The sequence below is a fragment of the Serinus canaria genome, chromosome 4A, assembly GCF_022539315.1.
Source record: "Serinus canaria isolate serCan28SL12 chromosome 4A, serCan2020, whole genome shotgun sequence".
NCBI lineage: Eukaryota > Metazoa > Chordata > Aves > Passeriformes > Fringillidae > Serinus > Serinus canaria.
In genome coordinates this window covers 11958500-11982041 of record NC_066318.1, presented here as the reverse complement: position 1 = coordinate 11982041, position 23542 = coordinate 11958500, and the positions used below count along the sequence as shown (strand labels likewise).

General features: G+C 44.3%; 1 long non-coding RNA gene across 1 annotated transcript; it reads left to right on the top strand.

The window, feature by feature from the left end:
• The first annotated feature begins 471 nt into the window (after positions 1 to 471).
• On the top strand, positions 472 to 22495 carry LOC127059620 (uncharacterized). The gene is made up of 4 exons (XR_007777627.1): positions 472 to 582; positions 7632 to 7681; positions 19890 to 19930; positions 22113 to 22495. It is a non-coding gene; the product is annotated as an uncharacterized LOC127059620 (long non-coding RNA).
• The last annotated feature ends 1047 nt before the right edge of the window (positions 22496 to 23542 follow it).

Below are 23542 nucleotides of genomic sequence, written 5' to 3'. Positions count from 1 at the left end.
ACAGCAGGAACAGCTGAGGTCTCTTTCCTCAGCTAGCTCAGTCTTCCTGACTTATTTTTAATTCTGTGTCTTGATGTCTTTTCATGGGTTGTTTTTCACTGCCTCTCACTGGAGAGGTAACAGCAGATTTGCAGAGGCTGTACAGCTTGTGCCTGAGGTTTTCCTGGTGACAACTTCACAACTGGGCTCTTTCCTCTCCTGGTTTATTGCATTGCATTCCTCTCAATTTTCATCTGCACACCGAAAAATCACAAGCACTGACTCATGAAAATGCAAATTCTTTTCCTCTTCCAATTCTAGCTTCATTCTTTCATAAGAGGGGAATTGAGGTTTTAAGTCAATAGCTTGACTACATCTAATGTGAATTGATGGTAGATGCAAGAAGCTTAATACAGCATTGCAGCTCCTTCACTTCTGCTGTGAATTCAAGAATATTCTTCAAAAGGAATTTCCCCCAGGCATGGACTGCTCTGCTGACACCCCAAGAGATGAGCTGCTGCCTTTTGCTGTGAATCACAGCAGCCCCAGATGTGCCAGGAGGGGAAGAGTCTGGCTGAGGACCAGGAGGTGTGAGAACAGCAGGTGGGTAAGTGCAAACAATGAGAGCCCTCTTCCCACATCTCAGGGAGGGGACATGGCCAGCACCTGGCCTGAGGGAGGCTCCCCTGCACAGCTCTCAGAAAAGGCAGCTCAGGGATGCAAAGGCAAGAGGAAGTTTTCCCTCTCCCAAGTCCTGCCTCTGGTGCCTGGATGTGGCAGCCAGGGCTGGACCTGACAGACCTGGCCAGGCCTTCCCAGGTGAGGAGACCAAGTCCCTCCAGGAGGTTGATGGCCATAGAGGGACACCCCCTCCCAGGGACCCCTGGTGCCTGCTTGAACTTCCAGCTCCCTCCCTTTCTCAAATCAAAATTCCCACTAACCTCAGACTGCCAGCCCATTCAAAGACTTGCAAAAGGAATGAGTTAAATAAACACAAGATCTGACCTCCCAGAGGAGGGCAGATAATTGAGCACTAATTGGAGCCACATTTTAAAAGCCATTATGGATTTTATTTGCACTTCAGTAACTGCTTAAATGCCTGGCTCTAGGGCAAGGGGGTGATGCTCATCCTTACTGGGCTGGTAAGGGGCTCTCTCTGGGCAGTTGTGTTTGGACACTTTCTGGTTGTGTTTCTGAGAGCTGAAGGAGGTGCTGGTTCAGTGATAGCCTGGTTTTGCAATGCAGACATTTTAAAATCAGGGCTAAATTGCTAACAGCTTATTTGAACACGATGATCACACATTTGTTTCACTCACCACCAACACAACTGGAAAAACCAAAGCACATAACTAGGCATGTAGAGTAGGTACTATTAGAGGAGCAAGTGGGTCTCATTTCTAATCATAGATACATTAAATTTGGAAAAGATCTTTAAATTCATCAAGTCCAACCATCAACCCAGCACCACCACAATGTTTACCACTAAACCATGTCATAAAGTGCCAAATCCAAGTGGTTTTTGAACACTTCCTGAGGTAGTGACATTAAGATCCCTCAACCCCACGTGACACTGGATCTATGGTCTCTCCAGTGTCCTTATCTCTTTGATAAGGACAGTAGGTAAATCCCAGAAAAAAAATCCCAAAACTACACCCTGTTGCATTCATCTGATCTATCCTCTCTTGGTGCTCCCCACAGGGCATTCCTGCATTGCCTCATGGTTCAAAGAAAGCTGACTATTTAACAGAGAAGTAAAAACATTTCCTTGATTTAAGTAATTAAATTTTAAGGCAACTGAAAGAAAGCATAAAGTTTCACTGTACAGCAAAAAAAAAAAAAAAAAATTGAGCTAAGAGATGCCTGAAAACCCAAAGAAAAATAATGCAAGGTACTGCTTCATTTATCTATCTAAGGGCAGCAGGGAAATACTGATGTCACTGATGTTCTGACTACAAAACATGGTACAGTCTGTGAAGGGTGAGTGAGCTGCTGGCCACCCCTCTGCCCCATGGCCTGCCCTGCCAGCACAGCTCAACAGAGGGACAGATTCACCTTCTGGTCTCTTCTGCTCCACAACTTGGGAGCAGATACTTCTTTTGGAATATAAAACTTACAGGGCTTCAGATGTTTTCAGAGCCCAAATAAATGTTGTGCCCATTAGAGAAATATTTCTTCCCTCTCTGAAATCTTGAATTGGCTTTTGGTCTCAGGTCTTATGCCAGAGATAACCAGTGGTTAATTATGTTGGTTTTCAATAGTTCTCCTCTAGCTGCACATCCAACAGTGAATTGCCTAGTTTATCTCTGCAGTAACCCACATTCCAACTCTGCTATGTTACATTAACCCATAAAAAAAGAGCACAGGAATGACAACAACAACCAACAAAAAAGTGGCTACATCCTCAAGAGCTCTGAGACCCGTTAACTGAGGTGTGATTAACCACCTGATTTGTGCAGTACTCAGCAAGAGCACTCAGGGAAGAATTAGCATCCTGAGGAGAGCACAATAACATCTTAAATCTTGGCCCTGGCTAAGTAGCAACCTACATTAATATTACAATAGTGTAAGCTAAACCAAGGAACATAAATAGGAAGGACTACATCACATTGGTTTCCAAATGAATCCAGAAAAAATGAAATACATTTTTGGATTTGGAAAAAAACTGATTTAAGATCAGCTTTGCCTTGAAAGGCATATCATACCTGCTCATATTAATACTGTTGGGTTTTACCTCTAATAAAACATATTTGGATTATTTTCTAGTTATTCTGTAATTGTGGTAGGAAAAAAATGAAGAGAACTGTATACCCATACTAAATGTGTACCATGACACTGAACATCCAGGTCAGGCAACACGAGCAGGTGACAGACTAGAAGTGCAGCTTTTGGGGCTGATAAGTGTTCCATGGGAGGGTTATCACCTAGAATTTCAGCACTTTTCAGTGGGGCAGCAGGTGAGATGCATGGCAGTGTAGGAAGCAGGGAGGTGGGAATCTGGGCATGGCTTTGTGCCTGCTGAGCTGGATCCATGGCTTGCAGGGACCTGTGCTCGCCCTGTGGCAGAGTGTGTGCAGGGTGGGTTCCACATGTGACAGTGCAAGGGCACAGGAAGTTTTCTCACTGATAAAAGGATGATTGGATGAACAGTTTTCAGTGAAAACCCATTGTGGAAACCACTCTGAAGAGGCATTACTCAACAGAAAGACACTGCAAGATCAAGTAAGCAAGTGTTGCCAGAGGCAGGGTAAGAGCTGTGCTGTGCTCTTAGAGGAGAAGGGCTGGGTCCTCTGGGCAGCCCAAATCCCTGTGGGAAAGCCAGAACTGGTGAGACACACAGATTTTCAAGCAAATGCTCAATTACAACATCAGTGTTAACCTCTAATAGGCTCCCAAATGACTCCAACTGGCCAGCCACTTTCTCACTGCCTCCATGGCTCACACCACTGCCCAAATTAGCCTAATTGGGACCCAGCCAATTCCCCATTGCTCATAGTTAAATTAGCTCCACTCAGATGGAGATGGCCTTAGCAGGGGGTTGCTTTTTAGCTTTGCTCTCCCTGCTCTGTCACAGGGCAGCCAGGTTGATTTGATGGGTGGGCTGTGCAGAGCTGGGGGAAGCTGTATCTGCTCCAAGGCCCCTGCAGGCTCTGTGGGCTTCCACACCCACCCTCCTGTGAGAATGGGAAGACTACTTGGCCCTTTCTCTCTGCAGTGAGAGGCAGAGGCACAAGGCCTGTAAAGCCTCTGTCATAATCTTCTTTTCTGGTTTGTGTTCATCTGGAGTGAATTCAGCTGCAAAGAGATAGATGGAGCATGGAGCTCTTGTAGTTTAATTTGAGATTGTCACCCAGAGGTATTGGGGTAATTATCTTTCTAAATCTGTGTGTTTTGACAATGTAGAAAACAATTTGGAGTCAAACAGGGGTCATTGACTTGTTTTATTCCTGTTCAAGAATGACAAATTACTATACCAACAGTGTGCCAAGGTTGATGGTAAGCACAGAAATGTGTCATTTCTCTGTTCTGCCTGGAATGAAGATTTCACCCTTGTGTGCTCTGGGTTCAGTTTATTGAAATACAGCAAGCAGCATGAAAAAGCAAATAGGAGCTCTGCACTAGCTGTGCATGGGTTTTGCAAAGAGACAGAGGTGGAAACCAAAATGCAGGTGAGAGAAGAGCTGCACTAACTCAGCATGCAGAGGGGCTCCTTGCTTTGCTGCAGGGTGGTAGGTGACAGAGAAGGTGAGAGAACAAGGGTGCCTGAACAGAGCTAGGGATTGATTTGTGTAGGAAGTGTTTGCAAAGGCTAATCTCTGAAAGTAATTGGCATGATCAAATCTAGCTCTCAATTCATGTACAGTCAGGCTACTGCCTAGTATATCCTGCCCATCTCACTTAACACCCAAGAGCTAGCAGCAGTTTGTGCCAGGAATATGGGATGACTCATTTGAGCTGTTTTGTTTGAAGAAATCAGGTCCCTGATTGCACTGGTTATTCTGAAGCCTTTCTCACTGAGAGGAACAAAGTATGCCCAGAAGATGTGGAAGGTTTCTTTTTTACTATGCAAATAATGTCCTTCACTAAGTTTAGTCTTTGTCTTATTCTTTGAGGTGAAGGGTGCCCTCCATGCTCTGACAAAAGGTGGTACAGCACATACACACCAGATTGTTCTTAGGCTGGCTGTTCCTGTCTAATTTATCATCAGGGAACAGCAGGGGTAGCAGGCACCTCTGGAGATCACACAGTCCAGCCCTGCTGGCAGCATAACCAGCAGAACAGGCTGTCCACTGGTCACCCTGCTTGTGTTTTGAGTATCTCCAAGAACAGAGAGTCCACAACTTCTCTGGGCAGCCTCATTCTTGTGTTTGATACCCTCACAGTAAAAAAAGGAAACAAAAAGCTTTTACTTTTTGCCTGTATTTCAATTTTTTTCCTGTCACTTTACTCAGAAGAATCTATGATGGAGAGTTCTTTGCTGTCATTCCATCAGGTATGAGATCCCTAGAGAGACATTTTAAGCCTGGATGTATTCTTATCTTTTCCAAAATATGTGGTTCAGTTGCCAAACTTGTGAAAACACAGACTGTTATATCCATCTTTTCCTGTCTCATCCCCCAACACCACATTTTTATTGGTCTGTTCTTGCCAGCTGTTGCTCTGTTTGCCATCATCCTCTTCTGGAGGACTGGATGCTTTCCCTGGATGCCAGTCAGCCTCTTTTGCCCTTCTCATTACCTTCTTTCCCATGGCATGCTGGCTCCCAGGCTGAGGGGTGGTAGTGGTTTGGTGGCCTGCCTCAAGTTAGGTACCCACAAGATTGGCCAGACTTTGGGCCTAAAATCGAGGGGGATTTTTTCTGAGGAGAAAAAAATGGAGATAAACTCAATTTTTCCTAGTACATATGTTCAGTAAGGCAGCAGCTGTAGAGCTGCCAAGAGGAACTCAGGAGAAAAGTGAAATATATGGGTTTGGGGTTTGTTTTTTTCTGTTTTCTAATAGAAGAAGGCATTATTTATCTAGCACAGTAAATTGCTAAGCTTCTAGTTCATAAACAAAATAAAAAGTTTAAATAATAAAATGATCCTTTTAGAGCAGGCACAGAGCTGGCATTGCAGCCCTGCTTCTGCAAGCTCAGCATGTGCCCTGGAGCCAGCATGCCCAGAGCTCCATTACTCCAACCAGCACTCAGAGCAGGAATTGGCCCTTGAAAAGAGTGGTGGAAAACAGGTCTGGAGCTGGCAGGCTCAGCCAAGCAGGATGTGCTCCTTCCAGGCTGAACCCTGTGAGTAGATGAGGCAGGTGAGCTGGGAACCAGCTGGACATACCCAGTTTCCAAGTGTGTTCCTCCTTAGCTCTCAAATGAACAGAGCACTGTTCACAGTTCCAAGACCTCCACAGTTCCTTCTCCCCCAGGGTCAGAGAGAGAAAGCAGGCAGAGGTTCAGGACTTCACAATCATATTCCTTTAGAGCTGCAGAATTTCTATTCAGACAAGGAACTTAGAAGTAGAACCTGAAAATATACAGGTTTTATCCTTTTATATCTGAATATTTTCCTTTCCCTCATAAACATTCTCTTTTACATGTAAACACCAATGTTTTCTTCAATAAACTTCCAGCAGTGGTCTGAAATAGCCATGTCTCTCCAGAAAGTCACATCATTTGAATAATTCCTGTCTGAAGCAGGAATTATTCAAAGATTAGGACTCTCAAAGATTCCTGTGTTTTTACTGCTGAACTTATGCTGCATTCATATTTCTACTGGAAATGACAATTCTGTGCTTAAGGGGTTGGCAGACTGTTTGTAGCAAGAGAAATTTTGATGTTGCATGTTGCATAGGGAAAGTAGGAAATGAAGCTCTAAACCACAGGATAATTGGCAGTTTTGATACGTGTTTTGGGGTGGGAAGAGTGTAAAATTACTTACCTGTTTTGGGAAGCAAAATACCCAGAAAGGTTCTAGTTTCAAAGGAATCCACTTTTTGATTGGCACATCCATCAAAACCACCCACTATTACCTGACTGAAGCCACATGCTCAGAATCATAGAATCATTTAGGTCAAAAAAGACCTTTAAAATTGTTGAGTCCAACCACTTATCCATCACTGCCAAACCACTAACTCAGGCCCAAGTGCCACATCTACACATCTTCTAAATCCCTCCAGGGATGGTGACTCCACCACTGCCCTGGGCAGTCTGTTCCAATCCTCTACAACCCTTTTGGTGAATAAATTTTTCTTAATATCCAATCTAAACCTCCAATGGCTCAACCAGAGGCCATTTCCTCTTGTCCTATTGCTTGTCACTTGGAAGCAGAGGCCAACAAGCACCTGGCTACAACCTCCTTTCAGGTAGTTGTGTAGAGAAATAAGGTTCCTCTGAGCCCCCCATCTCCCTTAGCTGCTCCTCCTCAGGCTTGTGCTCCAGATCCTTCTGGAACTGCAGCTTCCTGCAGTCACCACAGGTTTTTGTTGTAGTAAGGAGGAACCTTTCTGATAGAGGCTTTTGGCTGTAAGGTTCTCCATCTTCTCTGATACATGGCATGTGTGCACCACTTAGGTTATGTTGAATGAAGCCCTTCCCTATCCCAGTAGCTGCTCTGAATTTCTGTGTTTTGGGGATTTTGTAACTATTTGAAGAATCTCTCTGTAATCCTATATCATCAAGCACACTGATCTGGTTTTCTGCTTATTAGCTTAATATATCCTGCAGGTGGGTGTTTTTATTTCATTGCAAGTCAGGCTGGAACTGCCAAGCTTCTCCTTCCCTGTTTGTGGCTGTTATAACCACGAAGAAATAAATTTTCCTCGCTCTAACAGCCATGACCTTTTCAATCTCAAGTGCTTGCACTGAATTCCATTTGAGTTAGCAATTTTTCCTCCAGCACCCAGAAAAAAAAACTCTTCACCCTACAAATAACTTTTACAAATGCAAAAACTCATTGCTAATCAGTCAGGAGAAATGTCTGGCATTTGGTGAGACTCGTTAAGCTGGTGGCTCTCAACATGTGCACTTCTGTTAAAGGGCATCAGGGAAGGAGGTGAGATGGTATTTGCAAGCAGCCTCTGCTGCTGCTGGAACATCTGGGGCAGGGAAGTGATTGATTGGTAGAGGTTAAGCAGCACTTAATTTGCTGTTATTGATCTTCCACCAGAGGCAGCAGATATCGTGATCCAACACCAGGCTGCTGGACCAAGATAAAAGGTACCTACTTCTAATTTCCTTTGCTAACAATATGGCTGGGCTCATTGAGGTGGAGAAACCCACCCCACACCACGTGGGAAGAAGGCAAAGGAGAATCCCTTGGTTTTCAGGGTGAGTGGACAGTGAGATGGAATGAGAACAGGCTGAATGGCAGATCCCAGAGGGTCAGTGGCACAGGATCTGGCTGGGGGCCTGTCACTGGTGGTGGTGTCCCCCAAGGCTGTGCCTGGTGTTGTTTAACTTGTTCATCACTGGATAAACATTGGATGAAGGGTAGATGCCTCCTTAGCAGCTCTGCTGGCAACACAAAGCTGGGAGGAGTGGCCAATAGCCCAGAGGGCTGTGCAGCCCTTCAGAAGGACCTGAACAGGCTGGAGAGATGGCAGAGAGCTGTCAAAGTTCAACAAAGGGAAATGCAGGTTCTGCACCTGGGGAGGAATAACCCCATCCACCAGTACAGGTTGGGGGTGACCTGCAGAGCTTGACTTGTACCAGGATAACTGGAAAGTGGACTGGAGAGCAAGAGGAAGTTGAACCAGTGTTTGGCTGGAGGGAAGATGGCCTGACAGGGGGAGATGAAGCCATCAGAGGCATTCCCTCTGTCCTAAGCTGGCTGAGACTCTTCATGTTTGTTTTCCTAGCCTAACACAGGAAAAAAAGACTAGTTATTGAGAGAAACGTGCCATATGCTGTTGCATATGGCTGAAACATCTGCATATGTACCCAGGGATCTGATATATGTGATGAGCTTCTGTTACAAATCTAACAGTGAAGAAATTGTCTTTTGGGTTTTTTAAAATTCATTTTTTAAAACTATCTCTAAGGCTCTTAAAAGGAAGTCAGCCTCCTGGCTTTGTCTTGATGGGATTTCATGGAACCTGCAGGGTGCAGTGAACATAGAAGATACTTAGAGTTGTTTGTTACCAGTACTCCTTCCATCCCCAGGGATGTCTGAAGGCTGAGTCAGTTGTCCCAAACTTTTCCATTAACCACTGCTACCAAGCAAGCAGCAGAGGAGTGAAGTAGATGAAGGAATCTCCCATCCTAGAAAAAGTTGTTAGACAAAAAGGATTATGGAAAATACCATGTATGGGGTAATAAAGTGGTATTTGTCTAGTTCCCCACTGGGCTAGAAGGATGCCATAGGGGTGTGAGACACAAAGTGCTTCTGGACAGAGAGACAGAGAGCTTTTCATGAGAAAGCAAAACATTCCAGCTCATTCAGTTGAACTTGTGGTGCAAAATTCTTAACCACTTGTAAATTCCCCAGAACTTTTAAGGCAGAAGTCATAGGATCACAGAATCATTTAGGCTGGAAAAGAGCTATAAGATGATCAAGTTCAGCTGATAACCCAGCACTGCCTTGCTCACCAACACATCCTGTCCCTCAGTTTCCCATGCACAAGTCTGTGGATCTTTGTTTTTTCCACCTCTCAGCTGGAACCACTGAGCACCTTTGTGTCTTTGAGCCCCTTAAACTTGCAGGTTTTGCATTTGCTGCAGGGAAACTGCCTGTGGGCTCAGATGGGGTGAGGGGGTGACAAGGAGATTGGAGGCATTTCTAGAAATGCTGAAATGCTCCACTTGTAGCAGTGCCCAGATGGAAGCAGTGAATGAAATCTCCTCATAATGGGTTAGACACTTCTTAATTCAGTATTAAAATGATCTGTTTCAATATTGAATCAACATTTAAGAAAAATCAATGAAAAATAGATTGTAAAACCATCTGATTTGTGAATGGTCTTGGGTGACAGCTACTGAAAAATGAAAGAAAAGAGCCCAGACTGAAGCCCTGTGCTTCAAAATAATGCAAAGTAAGAAATAATATATCATCAGTTCATTCAGCATTGCTTTCAACCTGCTCTTTTGTACCAGAGATATGAGAACATAAGATTCCTACAGAAGGTTTCTTGGATGGCAAAAATTCCTAGATACTGCTTGAATTATGTGCCAATAGCTCAGCATTTGTGGAAGGTGTCATCTAATTAAACCAGAATTTTTAAGTATCAGACAGCATGAAGACCAGTAATAAGAGAGCAAAATCCATCTGTATTACAGATGGGATATGCAACTCTAATAGTATGGCTGTAGGCAATGTTTAATTGAGTAGTTAAATTATCTTTTCCAGACGGGAAAATAAATTACTGCTCATCTCTCCAATTTATTTTAGCTTCTCCACATTCTGTTTCCTGAGGGAGTGGTGAGGGAGTGTGGGACATCCCCAAATATGCCTGGGATGATTTATTCACCCCATGTACCATAATTTCCCTTTCAAGGAGAATGTCTTATATGCATGTGGAAGTTGGTGTGTGTGTAACTGGCTGTATTCTGCTCTTTTCTTGCAAACAATCTCTGCTAATCACAGCTGTGTGGTACATGCATGTCTTTGTGTGGTTTTAAGGATATTCTTTCTAAAAAAGCAAGAGAGAGGATTACTGGTTCACCCTCCTTCAGTCAAATCAGGGGTGTGTATCTCAGCAGAGCCATGCTATTTGCCTTTGAAGGTTCTCCAAGCTTTGGGATAGCCTGGAAATCTTCACAGTGACTCAGAGCATTTTGTAGAATGGGATCATTTGTGCCAAATAACCTGAGGACTGTTACTCCTCAGGTTGCCTAAATTCAACCAGATGAGCAGACAGCAATGCTTGATACTCTGTGTGGTACATGGGAGCAGAACTGAGAATGTTGGACAATTTCAGTTGATTAAGTATTGGATCTATGTGATTCCATCTGCCTGAACGTTATCCAGGGTCAAATGTCTGCACACAGGCATAGCCATGCTAGAGTATGCTAGCTTGTGTGCTTTATGCTGGCTACAGGAGCACATCAGCTGTTCCATCTGGGGTGGAAATTTCTGCCCCAAAGGCACTCCTTGGAAAGCCTGGAGCAGATCTGAGTTGGTTGGTTGGGTTGGTACCTGACTGCTGGGCTCTGTTGTGTGACTGTGATGTTTTTAATTGAGTGCTCTGAGCCTAAAAAGTAATTTCTCACATCTTGCAGAACTACAACCTGAATCCCTCATGATGCCTGAATATTTGTGAATATAGTAACAAGCCTACGTGCATGGCAGACAGCTGGGCTCAGTCTGCCCCTTTCCAAAAAAAATCATACTTGCTTTCCATTTGGTCACATCCTAGCTATGGTCTTGATGGTGAGCTGGATGAGATAACCATGTTCCCTTTGTGTGGCCCAAAACTCTGCTGGAATTCTGGGGGACAGAGAAGAGTGAAGCAGGTTTAAAAGCACTTGGAGAGGAAAGGCTCCATAGTACTGCAGGAGAATCTTGTTGCTTTTGGAGTATTAATACCTCTGAGAATTACTGATTGAGAAAATTACTTTTAAAAATACAGGTGGTCTATTTTTCCCCTTGGTAAAAGTTTTTTCCAGTGAAGTTAATAAAAGATTGTTTTAATGAATATGGATGCTTATTGCCCAGAAGCTCCATGGGTTTTAGAAGATGCCCTCAGGGGAAAATGCTGACTGGAAGAGCCGAGGGTGCGAAGTTGATACCCTAAATGTTTCTCTCCAGACATGTTGAGTTCTGAGTGCTTCCAGGCTGGAGAGGTGCAGCATGGTCAGTGTGAGCCCTGAAAAACTCCTTTGCTTGGTGTGAGCTGTCACAACTTAATTTTTAAAAGGAAACTGCACAGATGCTTTTTAGGCTGCCTGGAACATGAGTCTAACACACACTTGTGAAAGGACTTTACTAGCTCACTGCTTTTCAATAAGCCTCTCTCTCTTAGACCAGTCCAAGTTTAGTGCTTTCAAGCAAACAGCCCTGAGGCACTGCTCTGTGGCAGGATCAATGCTTTGAGGAGTGCCTACATTGTAAGGATGAAAGGCTTATTCTCCACTCAGGACTGTGTGGAGCAGTAAATGTATGTTTTACTGCATTTCTCTGCACATCCATAAACAATGTTCCACATTGCAGTGCTTGGAGGGATCAGAGCACTGTGTACCAACTCAGGCACTGATGCAGGCATGGGGCATGTGCAGTTCTTCAAGGGGACAATGCCAGTCAGGAAAATACATGGAGCAAGTGGCTGAGGCTCCTGCAACACCACCTCCATCTCCCCACAGTCAGGCTGCTCACAGCTGCACCTTCCCCACTGCTGCAGTAATTTTTTCCAGATGGAGTATCATCAGTTGTCTTTGAGATCCTGAATCTTCTCTCTGCAAGTTGTGCCTGGTATCAACTTGCAGTGGTACCAACCACAGTGCTAGGTTGCTGTTTGCTGCCCAGTCCATCCACCTCCCATTGCCTGGGGGTTTGACCCCCCTCTGAGCCAATTGTTACCTTCTAACTTGGGGTGATGAGTTTCTGAGGGCCAAAACATCACCTAAAGAGAAAAGACAGTGTAATTTTAGAGTAGATGCACACCCAGGGCCTTGCTTCCCTATGCTTGCTCTTTAGTGTCCCCAGTTTAGTTCTTGCACCCTGACCTGAGCTCTTCTTGTCACTGTGCTGTCTCACATCCCAGGTGAGAAGAAGAATGATGCTTCAGTTCATAACCCTGCCCTTTTTAGTGACACTTCAAAGAAATCAGTGTAGTGATACAAGTGATTTTACTGAGTCGTAGGACTGTATTTTATGCTCTGAAGAAACACTTACTTCACATAAAGGCTTTGACATTTTTATAGAAATGGCTATAACTGTGTTATTCTATACGAGGAAGAATTTATTAAGCCTCGATCTGAATCTCCTTTTAAGTTATGCAAATGACTAATAACAACCCTTTTTCATTACCAGCTCAGTGCCCAGGCCAGGGTTATTAAACCCCCCTTCCCTTCCTTCAGTCTGCATCTATCAGGCTGCCACATTAGGCTGCAACACATCAGAATTCATAAAACCAGCCCAGACTTGTACAGGGATATGAGGCTGCAAAATTAAAACCCAAGTTACAGAACACTGTGGTTTTTTACCTGTTGTGAGAGGAACAAGCTGAGGTATTTTAGGGCATGGCGTGTTGAGTGAGGCACAACAACACCTTGTTTACTTGTGATTATCAAAAATTTCACAACCACCATATAGTGGGGGGGGGGGCAAAGTAAGGGTTCATTACCCTCACTAGCAGATAACACATCCTGCTTTTTGTATTTTCAGGAGTGGTTTCCACTGTGCTCCATCCCGATGTGCAACCATCCCCTACAACTCCTTGCTCTGTTCTCATCCTGGAGCTAGCTATAGAGGGCTGGGGTGCCTGTGACACCAAGCAGGGCTGAGAAGATGTTTCTGCATTCTGGGTGATGTTTAGACATTCACACTTGTAAGATGAATTTCTCCAAAAAATCTTTGAGCGTGTTGGAGATTAGTTTTGGTTGTGTGAAAAGCTAAAAGTTTGAAAGCAATAAAGACTTTTCATTGCGTAAAGTTAACAGACTAAGGAAGTAGCCATCCAGACTCATCTGATGCTAGATAGTTGGGGCAGTCCCCTGAGAGGCAGACCTGAATTAAACTTTAATTTAATTAAAGTAAACTTTAAAGGTGCATCCCAGAAGTAAAGGCCATTTCTTCTCAGTCTGGGATGACCACACAACCACTGAAACTGGGTAAATGAGCTGAGGACAATAGTTGCTTCTCTGGCTTCTGCATGCTCTGAAAATATCAGCTGAATCAAGTCCTGTAGGTGAGAAAAGTAAAGGAAAACCTTGTTTTGTGGATGTGGATGGGATTTTGTGTGGGCTAAACACCAACTGTTCAGCATCTTTTGTGGATGGATCTAGCCCAACTGATCAGAAAAGTGGCATGTGCTGAGTGAAAAAATACATATCTGAGGGAGTTCCTGGCCATCATTTTATGGATGAAAGGGAGAAGAAAAAGGCATTCCTGTGAGTTTCATTTTCTTAGCAGGGAAGAGTTACCAGTGTTCTTCCCAGAGCAGTTTCAGGAACAGTAATTATGCTTTTGTGTACCAAAGGAAAAGGGTGTTTACACCTGACCCAGTCTCTGGGAAGATGAGATATTCTGTCTTGGGAAATTGTCACCTTCAGGACGGCTGCTCTCACACAAATAATGCAGAGCACAATTTTCCCCCACAGTGCAGTTGTAGCAACCTGCCAGTGTTCACCCAGGGCAACAGCAGTTTTCTCTGCTTTCATAGCCTTTAGGTCAGACTCTGGCCTAACAAAAAGCACTAATGTAAATTCTTCAGAGCTCAGTCTGTGATTTCTGCCATATAGCATTGACTTCTTAAAGAAAGAAAAGTATTTGTATCCCAGCAAAACACATAATAAAAGTTACAATTCAGATAGAATTTTAGGGTAATTACCTATAGTGAAGTCTGGATTGGTGTGAGCATCACCAGCTCCTGCTCTTTCTGAACTCATGTCAAGCCTTTTGTTGCACCCATGGGCCTGCCCCAGGTCTGCTGCAGAAAGGGCTGTGATATGCACCAGTGGTCCCAGTGCAAGGACAGCCATGTGCTGGGGATTCTCCTGCTGCTGGGTCCTCACAGGTGCTGGTGTGGTTTGAGCCTCTGTTCAGGTATCTCACAGCTCACTGATGAGCAGAGCAAGTAAAGACTACAAAGCTGCAGTCTGGAAATGAGAAATAGATGCTGGCTTATAAAATATTATGCAAGTAAACTAACAGCCCCCTTTAACAGCCAGAAATAAACTTCTTTGATGAGGGCTCAGCTATGATTCCTTCTATACTGAAATAATTTCAGATAAGTGCAGCCAGCTTCTGGAAAAGGCTTAAAACATGGGATTTAATGTAACAAAGTTAAATAAACCTTCAGACCCAGCCATCCTTCCAGGGCTGTCGGATCAGCTGAGCTTTCCCTGCACCCCAAGCCAGATTTGGGGGCTCAGCACAGAGATGCTGAACACGGAGTCCACAGCCCCGTGGGGGTCGTGGACAGGGGCAGGAGGGTGGGTGGGATGGTGCAGGGTGCCCATTCCCTGCTGTGCAGCTCCATCTAGGGGCTGCTCCTGCCCGGGAGCAGCAAGCCTGGCATCTCCCGGGCAGGATTCCGGGAAACGGGCTGCTCTTAACAGGGACATGCCGTGGATGCAAGAGCCCCAGCCTGTGCCGTCTCCAGAGCTGCCCCCAGCCCTGCTGGGCAGCGGTGGGGAAAGAAGTCCTGGCACCAGCAGGGACTGAGCCTGGTCAGGGCAAAAAGGATTTGGTGCTTTGGGCAGGCAGAGGTGACTCCTTTTTGTGATGGCAGTGGACACGAAGTTCTTCAAAGTATCCACTTTTCATCAGGCGTCATCTTAAGCTTAACCTGATTAAATTTCATCGGTGAAAGGGTGGTCAAACATTGGAAGAGGCTGTCCAGGAAAGTAATGGAATCACCATGCCTGGAAGTTAAAAAATGTGCAGAGATGGTGGTGGGGACATGGTTTACTCAAGGACCTGGAAGTGTTGGCTTAATGGTTGAACTTGCTGGTCTTAGAGGGCCTTTTCAACCTTAATGATTCTGCGATTTTAAATTAACTCAGGCCTACCTCGATTTAAGCCCCATTTGGTGCGATTCACTCTGGTTCACTGATCCTCATCCCGGTGGTGAAAGGTGCTGTGAAGTCCAGGGCTGGGAAGCAGGCTCAGGGCACTTGCAGTTCCCCCTCAGTGGAGGGATTGCTTACAGGGAGGAATGGAAGTGCAGCAGCTGGGCTTGGGGAGCAGAGCAGCCAGGCACCACCATGCCTCTCTGAGCTCAGGATGAGAGCTCTGCTGTCTTCTGGGCCACTTCTTTGCAGGCAATAGTGACCCACAGTTAATCAGGGTAAGGCTTGGGATGCCGACAGGGAAAGTTTCTGGTATGGTTTTCTGTGTTGAACTACATAGAAAGGACTTTGGTGAGGTTCTCTGAGGAGGACCTTGTTTTCCAGCTCCTCGGGAGGCTCTGCATCACTCATGTCCCATGAAGCCTCTCAGGTGGGAGGAAAACACGTGACCAATATTGTGCTCTGGGAAGGAGTGGGGCATTGCAGCCTTCACATGTGGCATGAAGGAGTGTAAATAAAAGGCTGACCCTGTGGCATTATACACTATCCTTTACAGAAGATGTAAACCTAAAAGCATGTAGGTTCTGAATGCCTAACATAGAGAAAGGGCTGGGGAACTCAAACTGTGAGTGAAGGTGCTCTGCTCCAGGCTTGCTGGGGAGCTGATCAGTGGTGATGTATGATCAAACACTAATTGCCTTCAAATAAGAAGAAAACCAGCTCCAGGCCAGCAGACAGGGAACCTGCTGGCTCTGTCTGATGTATATTCAGAAGCACATCAGCAGCAGATAGAGTCAGCATGTAAAGTCAAGACTCATAAGTATTTGCTAGTTAGTCATCCCAGGGGAAAGATCACAGTTTTGCCACAGCAGTGAAAAGAACACCCTAATCATTAAGTGAGTTACAGGTAATCACAGTTACATCATACTTAGCCATTTTCCAATATAAGAGAATCACTTTGAGGGGTCCTTCTAAGCTGAAGAAGAATTGGCCAGAAAAACAGACCTTTCCTGCTCTGTATGCAACAGTCAACATGTCTTAATATGACATTTCATTAAAGGCCAAATTCCTACTAACCTCAGCAGAAACAGTAACAAGCAAAGGAAAGACCAGCAAATGAAACATCTTCTGGCAAGAAAGATGCCGTGAGATTCAATGAAATGTGACTATTATTTATTTAAAGAGTGATTGCCATATCATTGATGGATGCCAGTAAAACAGGAACATCTATCACTTGGCCTGGAGCTAGTGCTCCCATGCCCATGTCCTGTCCTCCATGTAATCAGTGCATGACAATTGCTGCAGTCTTGAAGCAGAGCTTTTAGAGTTTTATATTTTCCAACATGCTTAATTAGCAACTTTAGCAATTGTCTATAAATTTTGCCATGAGGGGATGATAGAGCAGAGACTGCTCATGCAGCACCAAATGGATAACTACTGTGGGCCTGCTACTACTGTTAAAGCAGCCAGTTCAGTTCTGGGTGAGGGAGAATGTTGTCTTGGATAGCAAAGGTTCTATCATCATCATAGTACAAGGATTTCATATTATCAGAGCTTCATACGTTCTTGATGTTGCTCACAGGCAGCTCCTCTACACACTGACTTCTCCAGGTCCTTGCAGTAATCTGACTCTCCTCACTCCCCTTTCCTTACTCTTATATAGCACTAGTTCTTATTGATTGCAGGTGTGGCCTGTTAAGATCAGGCCCACCTCCAATCTTCAGCAACTGAAACAGCTGCAGCTCATTGGGGGACAAGATCACCCTCTACAGGAGAAGAAGGGGATGTAATCCTTTGGTGCAATGGTGCAAAGCCTGACAGAGGGAACGTGGTGTTTTCTCATTTTCACACAGAGAACAGGAATGTGTGCATGCGTGGGGAGAGCAGTCATGGGGCAGAGACATGAGGTAATGGAAAGTTATGACAATGGAAAGAAGTAGAGCCCTGCCCAGACTTCTGCACCTTCAGTTCCAAGGCTCTCTGTTCTTCAGCAGCTTCTCACAACACACAAGTACCTACATGCAGATTAATTAGAGGAGCACTGATGTGTTTTCCTGAAAAGACTAGAGGTAATAAGAAGTCTGAAAGGAGGGGCCATCCTGTCAAAAGGAAAGGCTGAGAAACACTGGTCTCTGCAGTTTACAGGGGGCTTTGCACTCTGCATCCCATCCAGCTAGGATCTGTGAAGCAGATCCTTCACTGCCTGCCAGAGAGCCACCCCAAGAATCCCTGTCTGTCCCTATGTTCACCAAGGGGTCTTCAGTAGCAGGCTTGAGTTTTTTTGTCTCTTCATTGCTAGTTTATGTACAAATTCAGAAAAATTAAGCCTAAGTCCTGAAAACCTTCAAAATCCTCAGCTGTTTACCCCTGTAAGTTTTAAAGGCTGTAACTTGTGGTCCTGGTGAGGTCTCAGAGGAGATTCAGGCAGGGTTTGCACATGCCTAAGAAGAGGATTCCCAGTTCTGGTCTGCAGAGGAACTGGTTACTTTCTCCAATCTTTTTGATATCTTCGGATATGAAAATCTCCAAAGCTCCAGATTTTCATATTCCATATCCTTCCTGTGGGTAAAGACAAAACAGATCTCTATTTGCATTTTTAAGGTGTAGAAATGAACCATCCTCATAGATATTTGATTACACAGTTGTACAGCAACTGCTGCTCAGAGACACATACTGCACTGCCCATCTTCCCAGAGCATTTTCTCTCTGCACTGCCCATTTTCTCCTCCTCGTGCCTAATGGGAAATCTGGGCAAAGAGAAAACCCTGACTTGCAGCTCCCCATCCTTCTTGCTGGAGAAAATATGAAGCATGCTACTCGTTAAATTAAATCTATATATTCATAGTGTCCTTTGAGCAGTGTTCATTCACCTGAAAGCCAAACTAAGGATCTGGCTGGATTCAGATGTCTTTTGGGTTACCATTCATTTTACTGGAGAATGAAAATAGCATCACTGTAATACTGATGGATGGCTTTGTATGTAAGAGGATGGTGGAAAAGCTGGTAATTTTATAAAAGTATAAATTTTCTTGTTTGCATAGCCCAGTGTGCTGGATCTCTGCAATGCTTTCCAGGACACAGGATGAACAGGGTCTATTTTTTTGTCAACTGCAATGAAAATAAAATAGAGATTTTCAGGAGCAGTGGGAAGGGAAAATTTTCATGTAACTGATGTTGTGAAGCTCATCAGAAATTCTTCACTTTTAGTGCTGTTTCAACAATGAAATGACAGGTTTTTAAATCCTCCCACACAATGCAGTCATATAGTAGTATCACTAATTGTTGTACTATAGTATTATTTACTCCCAAGCACTGTCTTTCTTATTGCTGGTTTAAAGTACATGTGTATGTACGTGTTCAAATCTATCAATCTTCTTTCTAAACCAAAACTTTCTGCTTTCTGTCTGCAAACAGCATCACCCTCTTTTCATCTGATCCCAAGTGCTGAGGAAGTGGTAATGTAAGCCTTGGTCAACCTGACTGCCAGGAATTTTCCTCTACAACAAAAGGAAAGCCACATGGGCATGGCTAAGACTCTGCCTCTGCAAAGGACCCTTTCCCTCTTATTCTCCATGAATATTGATCTGAAAGCCAAAGGGGAATAATTCACACCAGGCCCTACTGAAGAACTTACTGGAGACCCAAGTTTCTTTGTGCTTCTTCTCACCTGCAAGCAAGGAACAGCTGAGAGCAATTCTAGGGCTGAGGGCATCTTTTGAAGGAAAAGGGCTGTCAGCCCAGAGCTAGTAGGCGTAAAGTATTACATTTCTCATTGCATTGAACAGCATCCTTTTATGAGCTGACAGTATGCAAGCCATAAAATCCATGGATGTTTCTGTACTCTGTAAAATGGGTCTTTAGATCTGTCCAGGGAACAAGAGCTTTTCCGGTTTATTTGTACGGGTGGAGTTGAGGAATGAACTCAATGTTTGTTGCACAATCTCCTGCTGTTGTGACTGAGGGATTGCTCTTCCCCTGCTACTCCCAGTGCACTGAGCCCTGGTCTAGAGGTTACTGTGCCTACCCCAAAACCTGGCCTGCTGATCCAAGTTATTGCCTAGTTGTATTTCCTCTAGCCACTCTCTTGCTTCCAGTGGTGCCTGTGAGCTCAGAAAGTGAGCAGGGCTTTTTCTCTGTCTCCTGCTGGGGCCTGGTGCTGCCCAGATGTCCCCACTCAGAGCCTGGCAGCCTGGGCTGCCACAGGACAAATCCACTCCAGGAGCAAGCCAGAAAAGGGAGAATGGGCATGGTGGCAGGTAGAAATCATGTCTGTGCCTCAACCCTAATTGGTTTTCTAATATAGGTTCAGGTAGTATTCCTTAGAGAGTCAGATAAGGAAGATAAACACCAAACACAGAATAAATCCAGAAGACACCACATAACCCTAGATGAACTGTTTAGGGCCTCTGTGTTGGTGTATAAAAGTAGAAGCATCCCCCAGGTTTCATGGTTTTCAGATGAACCCATCACTGGATGAGGATGAGGATCAGAAACACAATCCCTATAACTCTCCATCCTCACAAAAACCTTCTGCATTTTCTGCAGCTAGCTATAGCCCCAATAACAGTGGGAAGGGGATATGTTTTCCATGTGTTTGTGCTAACACACACTTGTTTTTGGAACAGTACCCCTTCAAACCTGCAAAAAAATTGTCACTACCCACTTTGTAGTCATCACTGTTTGTGGGGTATAGAATGTCACATACTGGTTAAACTGTATATGACTTGTAAGACTTTTTTTACATTTGCCTCTACAGAAAAAGCGTCTGTTTCCTTCAGTATCTATTCACCTGAATTGGTGAGTATTGGTTGACTTATATCAGCTGTGGGAATGAAGCCTTTCCACTCTGTTTATGTAGGTGCCACAGGTATTACACAATGCATGTGGAAGGCAGCCCTATGTTTTCATTGCAAAATGACAGCAATACTAGAGACAGGTGAAAATTACACTGTGAGAATTCCAAGTTCCATTAGCTAATAGGAGTGTCTGAGCTCTTTGCTCTAACTTATCTTGGGATGTGCAGTAACAGAGAGTATAGCCCTATAATGCCCAGATAAATGCTCTCTTTGCCAACCCAAGCATTAATGTCACTGTGGTTCTATTCCCACACAAGATGGCTGGCCAGCTGTGTAACATCCTCTGTGGTTGTTGGGCTTTCAGGAGAATTCCAGAGTTAGCCAATCCATCATCTCATCTTTCATGAAACATCTTTTCTGGGGTGTAGAGGTTCACAGAACAGATAAATATTTATTTGTATATCATCCTTTTTGATACATGACCATGGAAACAAGTAATGAAAAAAAATACTCTCAAGAAGGTGATTTTGTTTTTAAATAATGTCTTTTCAACTTTTATCTTTCCAGCTTTGCTTCTGTTGGGGGATTGGATTCTCTTTCTGCATCTGCCACTAGATGGTATTGCTTTAACAGGAACCTTCCTGCCTCTTCTGCACCCTTGAGACCCAGGCCCCAGAAAAGCAGGGGCTGCCCGTGGTTGTAATATTCTTCAAGCATCTCCTGGCAAATGTTGAGGACACAGTCTTAGAATAGCAGATATTTAGTCCCACAGCTGGCAGCTTCTTGTGCTTGCAGCACAGTTTCTTCTTAAGGACAAATTTTATATTTGCTCTCTAATCCAGTAGTTAAGGCAGGTCTGTGGTCTGCCTGAAATTTCAGAATACCTGATGCATAAAATCTGAAGCAAACAGACAAAACTTTGCATCCTCTAGGTCTTTTAGCTAATACAAAAATGCAAGCAAAATGCTTCCTTTTCTTTCACAATTGTAAAATTTTTCCAACAGTTTTGTATTTCCTTTATGTGCTCACAAAAGAGAAGCAGCTACTATGCAGGAAGTCATTAGGCAAAATTGTTGTTATTCAAGGAGATAAAAACATCAGTGTGGTGAGATATGAAGTAACTTTATATTAAAAGTTAATGACTTGAACTGTTCAGCTTTAAATTATTTGTTACTTCCTAATCCTTGATATGCATCTTTATGGTAAGTTTATATGATGTGAGACTTATTCCACTTTTATATCTCCTTGTTTTGTTGTTCTGTTATTAAACTTTCTTATGTCATTGCTTTCCCCACTGGGTAAACTATCAAGAAAGTCAAACCAAAAGTGGAAAGAACATCCTCTAGTGATTAGATGTTCTCTGTACCCACATTCATAATTTTTCAGCAATCCAATTTCTATCTTAAATTAACTTTCTATCTTAAATTAACAAACTCTAAATTAATTACTTCTTTGGTTTTCTAAAACTATTTGTAATTGCTTTAATTGTTTATAAGTAAACAAAACCTGTTCCCACATTTAGGTTGAATGTTGGGATTGGCTAGCTGAAATTTTATTAGGTGTTTTGAAGAACTATTTGGAAGTTTTAAGCTTGAGTTACACAGCAAACCTTCCTTGCTGTGTAGGGCTAGAAAGGCCCTCCCTGGCCCATGCCAGCCCCTCCTGCCCCCCTCATGCAAGCTGTCACTTTGCTGGCTCAGGTAGCAGTGGATTCAAAGATGAGGAGGGCTCTTCTGTTTTAAAAGCACATAAAATTGGTTGGTTTACAGTGAAAGCATGACCCCAAGAGGCAGACCTGACCCTGTAAGTGCTGAACAGCTTGAACTGTGCTGCATCTTAACAAACACAAGGGAGCTGCCAGCTGAGCTGTGTTCATTGCTGGGGAAAAAAGTGCTTTTAACAAAATTCACTTTCTTTCTCACGCACGTTGGAGAAAACAAAATAAAATGCCTCAGTATTTGTAATCAGAGTGTGGAAAATCAATGCTGCAGACAGTGCTGCTCCTTGCCTTCCACTGCAGCTGCTGGTGCCCATTTAGTGTCCTCCAACCCAGGTGAAGGAAACTCACTCTGAGTAAACTCTGAGAGGCAAGATCACAGCAGGACCTACCAAAACCAAAGTGCTTATTTCCTCATCTTACTGATTGCAAGGAAAGGAACCATCTCATATTTCTTCTCTTCCAGGGTAGCAGGATGCCATGGTGGCTCAGGAGGGAAAGAAGAGGCCACTGTGCCTGCCATGTGCTGTTTGGCACTGCAGCAAGGAGCAGGGCAGAGGTTGCAGGAATGCTGGATGGCTGCACCCTGAAAAGATGAGGAAAAGATGAGGAAGGAGTCGTGTGGAGTCAGTGACTCACACAGTTAAGGTTTGGTGTGGCTGAATGGCAAGATAACAACATGATTTTACCATAAAAGGGGCAAATATGTAATTACTGTGCTATATGAGATTCAATTAAATGGCAACATCAATTAAACAGCTTCCAGAGCTTTTGTTTGGAAGCTTGCAAGGCTTTATTTCCTGCAAAAGCTGTTCATTGAGTGTCAACAATTATTTCCCCTGCAAATGAGACTGCACAGCAGAGACTGTAATATTCTGGGCTTCTGTTGGAAAGCTGGGTTCAAGTCCATCCTTTGGTGAGTATTTAAGTGGAGTGGCTTCAGCAGGAATGTGAATGAATAGCTTGAACAGAGCATAACCTTGGAAATGCTTAGTGCTCATCAGGCTGGAGGAGAGTGAACTCTGCAGGAGTCCTTGGACTCTCATTTGCAGAACCTGTTAGTTATGATGGGGATGGTTTCTTTCAGAATTTTGACCAGAATTTTTTTTCTTTGCCTGGAGAAGGAATTTCAATTTAGTGGCAGGAGAGCAGAAAACATTTACGTAAACAAGCCTCCCTCTTAACAGGATGACATAGAGACAGTTTTCAGTCTCCCTTTCAAAGAATGCCTTGGCCCTGTGTTATTTCATTTGAAGTGTTTTGTACTGATGAGTTCACCAAAACATCAATACCATAGGTTTTGTTGGCTCCGAGACCACAGCCATTTCCTGGAAAGAAAGCCTCAGCCTTCACCCAAGACATCCAACAGCAGTTTTGCTCTACACAAACACTCTCCATATCCCTCAAGGAAAGCACCTGTAAGCAGCACAGATGGCACCACTGTTCCAAGCTGGCAGTGAGCCTGCTCAGGGTAGTTTTCCCTGTAGAGATGATGACTTTGCTCAAGCCCAGCTGAAGCCTCTGCTGTGCTCCAGGTCCCAGGCTGCCCTCCATCATCACATCTCTCTGGCCCTCCATCACTCCATCCCTCTGTCCCTTCACCCCTCAGTCTCTCTGTTTCTCCTTCCCTCAGTCCCTCCATCTTTCCATCTCTGCATCCCTCCATCCCTGCACCTTTCTATGCCTCTCTCCCTTCATTCCTCATTCCCTCCATCTCTCAGGCTCTCCATCCCTTCATCCTTCCAACCCTCCATCCTTTTGTCCCTTCATTCCTCGTTCCCTCCACCCCTCAGTGTCTCAGTTTCTCTTTGCCTCCATCCCTCACTCTCTCCGCCCCTCGCTCCCTCAGCCGGGGGCCGGGCCCGCTGCAGTACTCACCGCCCGCCGCTAGGCCGC